The 13,136-nt window shown below is 42.8% G+C and overlaps 1 protein-coding gene across 6 annotated transcripts in view; it reads right to left on the bottom strand.

Annotated features, from left to right (window-relative positions):
• nav3 (neuron navigator 3) overlaps positions 1 to 13,136 on the bottom strand; it is a 272,816-nt gene that overhangs the window by 258,204 nt on the left and 1,476 nt on the right. The gene's annotated exons all lie outside the window — the stretch shown is intronic.

Here is a 13,136-nt window from a genome sequence, read left to right as displayed (position 1 = left end):
TGTTTAAGCAACAAAACTCAAGGCCGGTGGGTAAGAAGAGGAAATGAGCAGAGCTCCGAAAAAATCCTCAGAGGATGCATCAACAAAAAAACCCAGGGTTGTTAAAAGCAAGTATGAGCTTTCACGTGGGAGCAACAACAGCAGCAGCCAGTAAATAAAACCAAACTCCAATGTGTGTCAGGAGACTTGTCCTGTGAGAAAAAGTTGCTCCATCCCAAACAGCAGAGCTTTGTTGGCCATGTGGGGAAGTAAATGGTAGGGTGGAGAAGAAGAGAGGGAGAGAGAGAGAAAGGGGAGGGTGGTATTGGACTCTAGCTCCACATCTCTTGAGACATCGTCAAGGGCCAGTAGTTTATGTTTAACACTCATTAATGGCAGAGTTAACACACTTTATGGGGAAACTTAATACAGTGGAAAGGCAGAGGCAATAAGGTTGTGTTTTTGAAGCAGAAACGGCTTTTTAATGGAAAGGTGCGTTAATAAAGAGGCCCACCTGCAGCCCAGAGGAAGAGCAAACTGAAGACAGCAGAGAGACTAAAGTATAGTGCTGATGGTGGAGTATTGCAGGCCACATTGGGGTGGATGAAGATTACTGCTAATCTCTAAAAGGCCTCCATAAATCTGTTCTGAAATCCACTCAGACCCTGTTAATTAGAAGAAAAATAACACATCTCAAGCTGCTGTTTTTGCAGAAATGACATGCATACATACAAAAAGGAACTGACCAGGATCCTGTTAACTATAATGATACATGGGTGTGAATCTATAGGACTGTGGGCCAGCTCATATGGTCTCGGTAGATGTTTGAAATCCTCTTCTACCTTTCTTTTTCATAGAGCACAAACCTCATCTATGGTCAAATACTGTAATGGAGTTCACAATAAACCATGCCTAATTCATTTTATCCATCTGCTTGTCCATATTCTGGGTGGCGTGCCTGTGTTTAAACCATTACACAGTAGACTGCCACTCAGTCCGATGTGTAATAATACCTATGGGTGATTGAATCTCTCCAATACACTTAACCTAACATGACTATAAACTGTAGGAGGCAGCACACACAGACACGGTGTGACCACAAAGACTACATTCAAAGAATCAGGGCCAGATAATGGGTCCAAGTTTGTCCTGCTGTGATCCCATCCTCAAAATACTGAACAGCTTAATATTTTATGTTACTGTAAAAGACCTCATTTCATTTCATTTCATTTACTTTTTATTGACATTGACCCACAGACATTGACTTGTTCCAACAAGGCTCCAGATGCAGCTCTGCAACAGGCCGTTTTTCACACTCAATTTATCGTTACCCAAAGGCCACAGACGCATCAAATGATGTCAAATTGCTGTACAGAGAGGGGTCATGCACCACCGAGTCAGCCCATAACCTCATGATTCCATTAGGACAATGCTAAGCTTGACCTGTATGATCTTTTGCAAGCGTAAACCTCAGAAGGCCGTCTCTCTGAGCGTCCAAGACAACTTGATCTGAATAACATTTCTCTATTTTAAATCATTTCACCATTGCCCTGCTTTAAGTTGATATGAGGAAAAGTTCTTAAAAGTAATGGAAGGGCTAAAAAGTTGAATTCACATAAAAACAATTATGCCAAAGGATGCTAAGCATTTGATCCAGTAAGGGCCACCACTACTTAAACAAGTATGCAAATGCGGTACTGGAAGGATTTTCCAATAAAAATGTCCTACAAATGCACACAAGAAGTCCTCTCACATGGTGATGTTAGTCAAAGTAAACATAGAGATATATACTAAAAAAGCCAAGAGTTCCATTTGGCTTTTTATTGGCGCTTTCTTAAGCATTGCACTGACAAAAAGCAGAAAATAAGAATAACCAACATGTCTGGAGTGAAAAATATGGAAAAAGTAATGAGAACATACATGCTGGTTGTGGGTAATGATGAGTCTAAATATGAGGGCTAACCGCTCCAAAAAAACATGTGCGCTCGCCCTGTTAAAGGCCCTGTAAAAGCTGGTGCCAAGGGTGGGTACAGCTGGAACCGCCAACCAGTATCCCACCAGAACAAGCTTTTCATACAGCCATCTGCGTCTAAGGGGTTGGTTTGTGTTTTCTACTTGTTTATCAAAAACATCCAGCAGTCCAACTCTCAATGTAGCCCATGGGTGGAGGCTTGATGCTGTTTTCCAGCAGCACTCATTTCACGCCGAACTGTTACCAACATTCACACCTGGGAAGTACCAAGTGAAAGCGTGTTTTTTATTGAGTAGTTTACTAGAGCGAGAGGAAACAAAGTTGGCAGAGGGAGATGCTGAGTGCAGATTTAGCTATCTCTTAATTATTCCCACATTTCCTTGATTTCGAACTAGCGAATGTTTGAACGTGTCTGGGTTGATGCCATCTCCTTCACGGTGGCACTATTCTTCTTTTTCCTACGGATATGGAAACCTTAAAATATCATATTGTTTTCTCCTTGAAGTTGATATTATTTCACATTTAAAATGTATATTTGGAAAAAATGGGCTCCACCAACTTCTGTGCACCAATCAGTGTCAAGCAATATTTATAAAAAATATGTTTTGTTTTTTTTTATTTATAAGGGGTTGTGACTGATTCTACTTTTTTTTCTTTTTTTGGGGGGGGGGGGGCATTTTTGAGCCTTTATTGGAGAGATAGGACAGTGGATAGAGTCGGAAATCAGGGAGTGAGAGCGTAGGGAATGACATGCGGGGAAAGTAGCCACAGGTCGGATTCAAACCTGGGCCACCCGCTTGGAGGATCACAGCCTCCATACATGGGGCGTGCGCTCTAACCACTGCGCCACCAGCGCCCCAGTTTGACTCGTTTTTTCTGAATTTTATCTTTGGTTGTTGCTTATTTTGTACAGAAAATTAAAATGTTGCAGAGAACAATTAGGAGGCTTCAGCACGGTATTTAGCAACTGTGTGTGAGTGCGCCCTATAAGAAAACCAATAAGTGCACAATTGTCTTGTATATTTAATTAGACCCGTGATAGAAACTCAAAGAAGAACCCCAATTTTCCCAAGTGCCTTGTTAGTGCGAGTAATGATGTTGATAGTAACTGATCTACCGCCGCCGCTGTTGTGTAAGCCGTGACTCAGTACCACAGAGACCACTGGCCTGACTCATAACATTAGAAACTATTCTCCCTGCATACCTCAAATCAAGACACATCCAGGGAGCTATGACCCTTTTGAGCACGTGCAACAGGATCTGTTAGGATGTTTGCTCCCTGTGCATGGTCAGACGCTTTTGACACCGGTTGTTGTGGCTCCGCCCCCCCCCCCCCACCCAGATGTTTCCTTGCAGCTGCCTGGGTCACAGTTTAAACACGCTGCAGAGATAGAGATAAATCAGTGATTGAAGGACTACAGCGGAAGGTAAGGAAGAAGAAAAGGGAAGAGTGACCTATTCGTTCAGCAGAGGAAAGGTTATCTGTGACAGCTGGGGGAGACAGAACTAGGCCAGGTGTGTGTTAACTCTCTCCTGCTGCTTTTCCCATCATGAATATCACGGAGGAAGAGATGGACAGAGAAAAGGGGAAAGAAAGAGAAAGAAACGTGGAGCGAAAGATTATGGGGAAAGGGATGGAAAAACAAAGAGAATGGGAGGCGGGGTAAAGGTCAAAGGAAAATACCAGTAAGTGAGTTGGAAGGAATGGAATACGAGAAAAGGATCCAGTCATGAGAGACAGAAAAAAAAGGAGGCCAGAGAAGGACTCATGGAGGAATGCTGAGAATGGGAAAGAGCAGAAAGACGGTGACAGGAGACAGAGTGGAAAAAAAGAAGTTCTTGGAAGATATGAAAAGGAGGGATCAAGGGAGAATAAAGGAAGGAAAGAAGAGCAGGCTAAGAAAACACAGTACACTGAGAGACCGCTGACAGATGGCTGAAGAGAGACAAATGAGGAAAGTCTAGGTGAAGGTAAATACCTTCTACAATTGCTACACACTGAAAACATCACGTGTGTGTGTGTGTGTGTGTGTGTGTGTGTGTGTGTGTGTGTGTGTGTGTGTGTGTGTCTGTTTGTGTAGGTGAGCGTCTCCTTGACCTTGTGGTGAACTTCAGTAAGCATCTTGCACAAGGAGAATTCAGAAACGGTGTAGTCTCATGTGAGTCAAATTGTAAAAACTGGGCACAACAAAATTAAGCTCTACATTATAAAAAGGTTCAATATGAGGATGTGAAAATGGCCAGATTAACCGATTATTAAAGATCCTCATATACCACTCATTTACAGTGCATATATCATACTACAGGTTCACAAACACAGGAACACTCGATAACAACCACTGCTAGGTTAATAGTGAATCAATTGGTTTGTAATCTCGAACTACAGATTCTGCAAAAAGTGTAGGGTTGTTTTTTTTCAGCGATCATCTATAGGGCATTAAAGTTCAATAATATCTTTATCATGATCTCTGCAGGCATGTGCTGCTTATTAGCTGCTCCTAACATCATCTCTCAGCTTCAACTCTTTCCTCTACAGTAAACGATGGCAATGTATGAAAAAGGACGTCATAGCCAAAAGTCTTTTATCTGCTGGTTCTGTGGAAGGCCTGAAAAGTTAGCCGTGGTCAGCCTATATGATCGTCAGACGATAGCTGATTGGTTATGAGTTTGGTTTGTTTGTGATTCAGTCAATATATAAACACAACATTATTAATCACTAACTATAATCTAGGCACAGTATCTCACAAAAGTAACATCTTGATGAGGTAAACACTTTTTAAATCTTGACCTTTAAATGTATCTGCATGGTCATTTTGGAGGATGTGGTGTTGTTGTTGTATAGCCACGTACCCTGCTGGTGAATCATCAATAACATGAGCAGAGGGATCAATGTTTAAAAGAAATGAAGCTTCAGAGCATTCTTATTCTGCTTCCCTTGTCTTTGTGTTTCTTTTGTTCATGGCATTAAACAGCAAACAAGTGAACCGTCCATCTCTCGGATCATTAAGCAAGCCTTCCATTGAAGTAGCATAAAGGCCTGAAGCTTCTGTATGTGTGTGTGTGCTAGTGCAATATAACCAAACTTCTGCATGAGAGCAGTGCAACGCACGCACGCACGCACGCACGCACGCACGCACGCACGCTTTTTCCTGCATCCAAACAGAGCCAAGATGCCTCTCACACAAGAAAACATCAGAGGAAATCCTCAGAATATGATGAGACAATCACAGGGCAGTGAGGGGCTTTGTTCGCTTTAATCTCAGTTATTTGTTGAATTATGTGCGACTCGGGCACGAGAGAGTGTGCAGAGACATAAAAACCCAGGTGCAAGCCCGAACGAAAGCAAACATCCAGCCTGCCTCTGAATCCTACTGCCTTTTACCAGATTTAACTCTGAAGCTTGTACAGAAACTCTGATGTATATTTGGGGATCCATGATTAGAGAGAAAGAGTTTTAGATTCATTCCAGTACATCCTCAGCCATGGTTTGAAAAACAGGCTGCAATGGCGACCGTGAAATCCTTTTAGGCAGTTGAATCCGATCAAGTATGTCCCTTCAAAAGTTTTTGGATTTGCAACTACCAGGCTCAGATATCCATTCTAAGTATCTGACAACATTACAGAAAGGATCTCCGGGGAGATAGACCTTTGGATGCATCTGCTCGAGTATGTCTACTGAGACTGCCTGCTTATTGCCAATGAGGTCTGGCTGTTTCTGATTTTTCAAAAGCGATCAATACTCATTAACAAAGAGATCTACTTCTGCTCCCCCCCTGGCAAAATGTCCATGTGACATCAGGCTGAGCTGATGTGAGAAAGCAGCAGAAAATATTCAGGACAATTCCCCGCCAGGGAGAGGGCGGCGGTGATGACAATTACATTGTGACCTGTGCACAACAGGTGTGATTGTTGCACAGGTCATGAAGCTGTCTATACTCTTTGTCCTTTTCAACTCTTTCATCTATACTGTGAATATGTCAGATTACACGTATAGCATGGATAGAGAGATGAAAAAGTGTCAGACTCTGTCACTTCTACAGCCATCTTGGATTTCCACGGGTTCTTTTTTTAAAATGATGTCTTGCCTCCCGAGAAAGAGAAAACCTAACACTGTGAGGAACGTGTGTGAATAAGCAACTCAGAAATGCATGTTTGGAAACAGCTTGTGAGTATTTCATTGGCACAAACAAGTGGACATACTTTGATCTGGTACAGTTGCCCCAAAGGAACGCACTGCAGCCATTATAGGCCTTTTTTTTTTGCTACTAACTGCAAAATACTGATTCTGGAGCGATCCCAAAAGCTCCTAACCAATTAGTCGCTCAAATCCAAAATAGGTTAAAAAAAGGGCCCACGTTTAACATTTCAGAGTGGCCCTTTAATAAACAAAACAAGGGCATCGTTCGGTCAGGGTGAATCAACTCTGCATTCATACAAAAAGTGGCAGCATTGGATTATTCATACTTTTTCTTAACAACAATGAAGCCTCACACAGTCTTGCAGAACACTCTTGTACTTCATGTACTTGAACTTGTTTTGCACTGAGTCTTATTTTTCTCTGTGTTTTGGAGTGAGCTCTGTGACTGTACTTCCAGGGGAGGGTATTTTTAACCGGTGTGGCTGTACTGTAAACACCAGCCGCTCTGTGTGTTCTCAATCCAAGATTTAAACACCGCAGCCGACAGCAGATTCCCCGCGGCACGAAAGGCAGTCAAGTGCTGTGTAGGAGGAGGAGGAGGAAGAGGAGGAGGAACAGGGACAGGGACAGGAAAAGGAGGAGGAAGAGGAGGAGGAGGAAGAGGAGGAGGAGGAGGAGGAGGAGGAAGAAGAGGAGCAGGAAGAGGAGGAGGAAGAGGAGGAGGAGGAAGAGGAGGAGGAGGAGGAGGAGGAAGAAGAAGAGGAGCAGGAAGAGGAGGAGGAGGAGGAGGAGGATGAGGAGGTGAAGGAGAAAGGAGGATGAGGAGGAGGAAGAGGAGGAGGACGAGAGGGAGGAAGAGGAGGAGGAGGAGGAGGAGGAGGAGAAGGAGGAAGATGAGGAGGAAGAGGAAGAGGAGGAGGAATAGGAAGAGGAGGAGGAGGAGGAGGAGGAGGAGCATTGGAAAGCATAATATTGTCTCAAATACTTCTCCACTTTTGAAGCCCTTGGGTCATTAAGGAGTCTCAGCAGCGTGGGGGAATGTTGCAGCAGTGGACGGGCTAATGCACAATAATGTGGCTGAATCACATTAGTGGAAGTTCTGCAGCTTCAACACATGTTAACCTAATCTGATTTGCTGTTTTACATTTCTTACTCTAATTTGATAATCCTATGGGCCAAAAATCACTGCCATGTTTCCAAATTTGGATCAGGCCAAGTGAGCCTGGTCGGACTCCCCTGTTAACACATTATCTCTGATTGGCTGAACAGACCACTGACTGCTGACCTTCATGCTGCAAATGCCACTAAAGTTGCAAGGACAAACTACCACTGAGCCGTAGCAAGAACATGGAGATTATGACAAAAACTGCTGTAACAAACTTGGCTTTGCATCTCTCTATGTTGGCATGTCAGCGGTTGAGACAGAAAGGTTATTTTATCCCTATTCTCAAGTCATTCTAAACTGAAGTTGAAGACGTTGTGGTTGTTTTTTTTAAGTTTTAGGACAGCAATTTTGAAACAATCTAAGCAACCCCTCAAGCCTCATCACGGTGTGTTTTGAAGTTCACTTCCTGACCCCTCAGGCTGGAAGAGGAGCAAAAAATAGCCGCGCTGCTCTTCCTGCTTGTTAGCGTTCACACCTCCATCACGACAACCACTTCTCTTCCAGATATGGAGCTCAGCGCACAGACAGTCAGACCACCCATGACTAGGACACGTTCAGACACCCGTCCTAACCGATCCCCCCCCCCACTCCCTCCCTCTGCTGGAACAAGCTGGCCCCCCCTCTTGTTCTCTGTGTTCTCTCTGTTGTTTCAGCAGTGTCAGAGCAACTCAAGGGCAAAGAGCGAGAGCTGAGTGAGAGCACCATTTGACCAGTGACATGCTGGACAAAACCACCACTCAAACGACTCGTATTATCTCATATTCCAAAAGTTGCCTATTCCTTTCCCCCCTTAATAACCTTCAGTGTCAAGTCATAACTGTCATAAACAAATCGTAATTACAAGAGATTGGGAAGAAAGTAATATGCATAACTGCATATAAATGTATGAAAGGATGCTGTATAGTTTTAAATTAAAATGCATTTGTTCTGCCGATATAACACGCAACATGCAACTCTAAATGGAGTTTATGACCAATAATTTAAGTAAGACTTTATGGAGAGATTGGACAGTGGATATAATCTGAAATCAGTGATAGAGAGAAGTTGGTAGACATGCGGAGAAATGAGTCACAGGTCAGATTTGAACCTAGGTCGACCGCTGCGAGGACAACAGCCTCTGTTCATGCAGTGCTTGAACAGTGCTTTAACCACAAGGCAATCAATATCTCCATTATAGTGTAATGATCAATATTGAAGCTTGAAAAGAACTGAGATCTTTACTTATATTATCCATCAAAAGGCTGCCTCGAGCAGAAGAGAGAGCAGTCTACATTTCAGTACCAAAACGTTGTGAATGTGTGCAATTTAGAAAGTATGCAGGAGTCTGACTGCACTTTATGGTAATTAACACAAAACTGAGGACTTACATTTTTCTTATCATGGATTGAAACAGCTGTCACTGTTGTGTGTGTTACTAGCATCATATCTAACATTGGAATTCAGATATTGTGACAACCCTAGTTGTGTCTTTATTCTGCTACACTGTTCCAAAAGTTACAAAGAAAGCATGTGGGTCTAAAAAATGTCACCATTGAACCAATTGCAGAAGAGCTAGAAGCAACAAGCTGGTGTCTGTTTTTTAGACCCAGCAGAAGTTAGTAGTTAATGCAAAGTGGGAAGAAGTTCTCTTGATACAAGTCACACTTTCTTTTTTACGTCCCTGTATAAAGAGGGCTTATTTATGTTACTCTTTCTATTTTATTAAACTTTTCATTGAAAATTTGGAAATGGCATGATACAATTAAAATACTGTTGGAGAGCAGATTCAAAACAAAAAAAGGAAAGAGAGAGAGGACAAGAGAAAAGGACAGTATCAGGCCCACCCAGAGAAAGAAAGAGAGAAAAAGAGGTTTGTTTACATTCTGCTCACTCACTAAAACTCACCGGACCCCGACATTATTCCCTGAGGCTCTCCACCTCACTCTCCTACTTTGAACCCACCCATGTTGTTGCGCTGAGCAGGATCGGGGCCAAAGCAGGAGAAGCACCAACAACAAAATAGACAACAACAGACCCTGATTATTCTCCTTAATCCTCAGTGTACACAACTTCCTCTCTCTCTTTCTTGCTCACTCACAAACGTTTACAGACACAAAGATAATCAACAGGATATGTTTTGTTCTCTAAGTGGGTGAGTGTGTCTGGCACTGGTCTGCACTTCCGGCAAACACTGGTCTAGTTATACTTGAGTAGCGACATTCTGGGATGACATTTTACCAACATCAGAGGCCGGGGTTAAGGCTGGTGTATAAAGTTAGCTTCATTTCTGAGATAAAGATTCATTCACCAGTTACAGTACGTCCCTTTTATGTTGACACAAGAGAGGGCATGACAGCAGAGAAGGACAACAGTCAAACTGTTTACAGTTGGCACTTCAGGTAGTGTAAATACCCCAATTGGTGTATTTCCTCTGGACTGATACCTGACAATCTGTGCAGATTTACAAGCATTCCTTTTTGCATGCTTATGCTTGTGTATCCAAGAAATCAGAGACCAAGCAACTAAGTGCAAAGCAGAAACCAGGACTTATTCTGTGACCCTTTATACATATAAAGCTGCTATTTGGAAGCAGCCCTGACCAAGTTTTCATCCTATTTCGGAGTTCAATTCAGTAATTGGCTGTATTCTCAGGGTCAAGACCAAAAAAGGCCAGCAGTTCAGAGGACTGAGGAGGTGATTAAGTAAATGTAACTCAGTTCAAAGGACTGGACTGTGTGTGTTACAAAGCATGGACAAACTTTAATCCAATTGGCACACACAATTCTTCAAGGATGAATAAAGATGAATCAAGTCAACATAATTTGTTCTCCAGCCAAACTGTAGGTTTAGTAAAAAGGTGTGATGCAACCTCAAATTCCATCTCAAAATGAACTTGATTTTAAAGTCCCTTGGGCTGTAAGATTTGGACAGCTGCCAAGGCTCGTGGTGCACAAGATAATTCTCTATCAGCGGTGGCGACGCTGACACTTCATTAGAGCTCAGTCGACTCAGATAAGCTCTTCATTCCTGCTCGTCATCCCGCGGTGCCAGAGGCAGTGACTGATGTGAACTGTCAGTGAGAGAGTGCAACAGGAAGAGCAAACGACTCGCCTTGTTCTCGTCTCAATCATTCAGGGAAGCGTGAGTCCTTGACAGGAAGGATTCTGAGAATGATTGAGATTGTAGGTCTCAGAAGAGAGCTTGCCTCCTCCCTACCAAAGAAACTTGAGGTTCAAGCTGCCACCTGCTAATGTATGTGACAGCTTTGCATCATGAAGATCAGCTGTAAGTCAGCCAAGAGGACGTACTACACAGGAAGTGAACAAATGGACAAAAGATACAAAATACAAAGTGATATGATGTGACCGAGACGGCTGCTCACAGTAGGGGAAGTATTTCAGGAGTTCCTCATTAAGGAACAAAGTACTTTCTAAAATGCTAGTAATTATTATTTGTCCCAACACAGTCTGAGTTTGTGTGCAGAATGTGTTTTCTTGGTCAGTGTTTTCAAATATGATGATCTAGGTGAGTGGTTCCCAAAGTGGGGGTCGCAAGACACTGACTTGGGGGGTCGCCTGAATTCTTCCAAAAACATGTACAAATGAAAAACAATTTACAAGTGCATCTTTAAACCATTATTGTAAAAAGTATATCCAAAAGAAGTAGTTCAAGAGATTACTTACTTCTAGCATTTCTTACAATAAATGACTAAAATAATATTAGGATGTTTAGGCTGCTGTGTGCCGGGCTGTGGGCAATGGTTAAATGTTTTAACCACCTCCATGGACAGCATTGGTCCCCAGTCTTTAGAACTTATTTTGGGAGGTAATGGGCCGAAAAGTTTGGGAACCCCTGATCTCGGTAACCATCTAGTGTTGGTTTTACACCACCGTGAAGTATAAATACATGAGATCCTCTTGGATTTCAGACCTTGTTTTAGATACTGTGAGAAAAACAAAAGCTACAGGGGACAAAATCATGAATGGACGCTCAATCTGTTGCAGCAAATTGTATAAAACATGGACGTAGGCTGAGTGACGTCACCCATTGGTTTCTGAAGAGGCATTTTAGAAGCCAAAGATGGAGGTCACCGTTTTGGAAATGTTATATCAGCCTAACTTCAGATCAGTAAGGTAGAGCTGGTGCAGTCCTCCAGCCTCCTGCATTCACCTGTCAGTCAGCTCAGCCATGACCAAAACTTTGACTACAAAATCACAAGATGTTCCAAAATGTGACAGTTCATTTGATATTTTTAGAGGTTGTCAGCAGCACTAATTTTAGCCTTGTTTGGATGAGTAAATGTGATTGCGCAATACAATCACGTGTCAAGTAGGAAACACCTGTGCACAGACACAAATGCAGACACAACTTGTAGACACTCCTGTGAAACTAGAGACAGTCTATTGTGCAGCAGATCCGACGGGATTATCACTGAAATAATGCAAATACAGCTGAGATTAAGCTGCAACCGATTCTGAATATTGTCAAAGAATGCACCTTGCCCGGGCAACTCAGTTGTAACAAAAACCTCAAAAAGCGCTTTGCAATCACTTTTGTGCGATGTCTCTTGCAGATGGAGTCAGAGCACAGTGGCCATTCATTAAAAAAGTGACACTGCTTCTATGAAGGCTACATCTGTTAAATGTGAAAGCTCTCAGTCAGAACACAGTGGAGGGCCAGTTGGACTTCCACTTTGGCTTTGCACAAAAATAACACCAGGCCTGCTGTCTGCTGCAAAAACATGACCAAGAATCAACAAATCCCTTCTTCCTCTCTGCTAAGTGTTTCAATTTTTTATTTTTTGCACTTTGTCATGATCATTGCAAGCACAGGAAATGTCAGGGTGCCACCTTACTGATTCTTGCCCTCTCTTTTCTTGGCTGTGTGTGAACAATAAAAAAAAAAACTGGATGTAGTTATTAATGGGTAATGCGTCAAATACTTTGGAATGGGTGGAATTTCCTATTACCAAGGAAGTGAATCCTAAAAGTTCAAACTTTGGCAAACAGCTCCCAGGTTAGGATGTCTTGAAGTTCAGGTGAACAAGCCAACACATGCAGGTTTTCTTTGTATATACGGGGGGATTGCATGTGAATAAACAAGAATGCAGTCACACACTGCACACGTGCACACACACACTAACACAATCCTACACTTGATCCCGCTTGATAATAGGACTCCAAACTAAACACTCAGTGTTCGGTTGATGTGAAGGAGTAATGACAGCGTTTACTCCACCTTCTTTCCCTGCTAAAAGCCAGAGAGGAAAGCTCTTAGGGGACTACACAACACAATTAGATACACTAATTACCCCCTCCATACCACCAATTCCTCACCCACAGCAGCAGGCTGGGGCAGGTAAGAGAGATCTGCATTTCTGCAAGCTTTCCACGAAGAGACTTTGATGCACTGATTGAACATTTCAGGGTGATTTGGTGGATGAAGAGGAAACACTAAAAACAACTATGCAAAGACAAATAATGGAATGCTGCATGAATGAAGTAAGGAAGAGGTCCAACACGTTGGAAGATAGATGGTGACTAAACTCTACTTTTAATAGACAAAGCAGGAGTAAGTCAGTAAGTCTGCCAGTTGTGTTAACAAGCTAAAACTCAAGCTGAAGTTGGCAGTTCAGCAGCAGGTTAATGATGAAACATATACTCCCCCCCACACACACACTTTTAGTCACCCTGCAGGCGATTTGAACTCAGTCACGGACATGCAGGGTAGGATTTAGAGGCAGGGGCAGCCGCTGACCCATGCTTTGAAGTCTGCTGCCCACGTTTCCTCACGAGGAAATTCAGCAGCTTTGTTCGGTATCAAGAGTCAAGAAAAGCCAGAAAAAAAAGAAGCATTTTTTTTTTCCTGTTTAGAAGTCTTGTAACGGTTGTTGCGCGGCAGAG

The sequence above is a fragment of the Labrus mixtus genome, chromosome 22 (genome assembly GCF_963584025.1).
Source record: "Labrus mixtus chromosome 22, fLabMix1.1, whole genome shotgun sequence".
Classification (NCBI taxonomy): Eukaryota; Metazoa; Chordata; class Actinopteri; order Labriformes; family Labridae; genus Labrus; species Labrus mixtus.
This window is presented reverse-complemented; position numbering and strand designations above follow the sequence as displayed.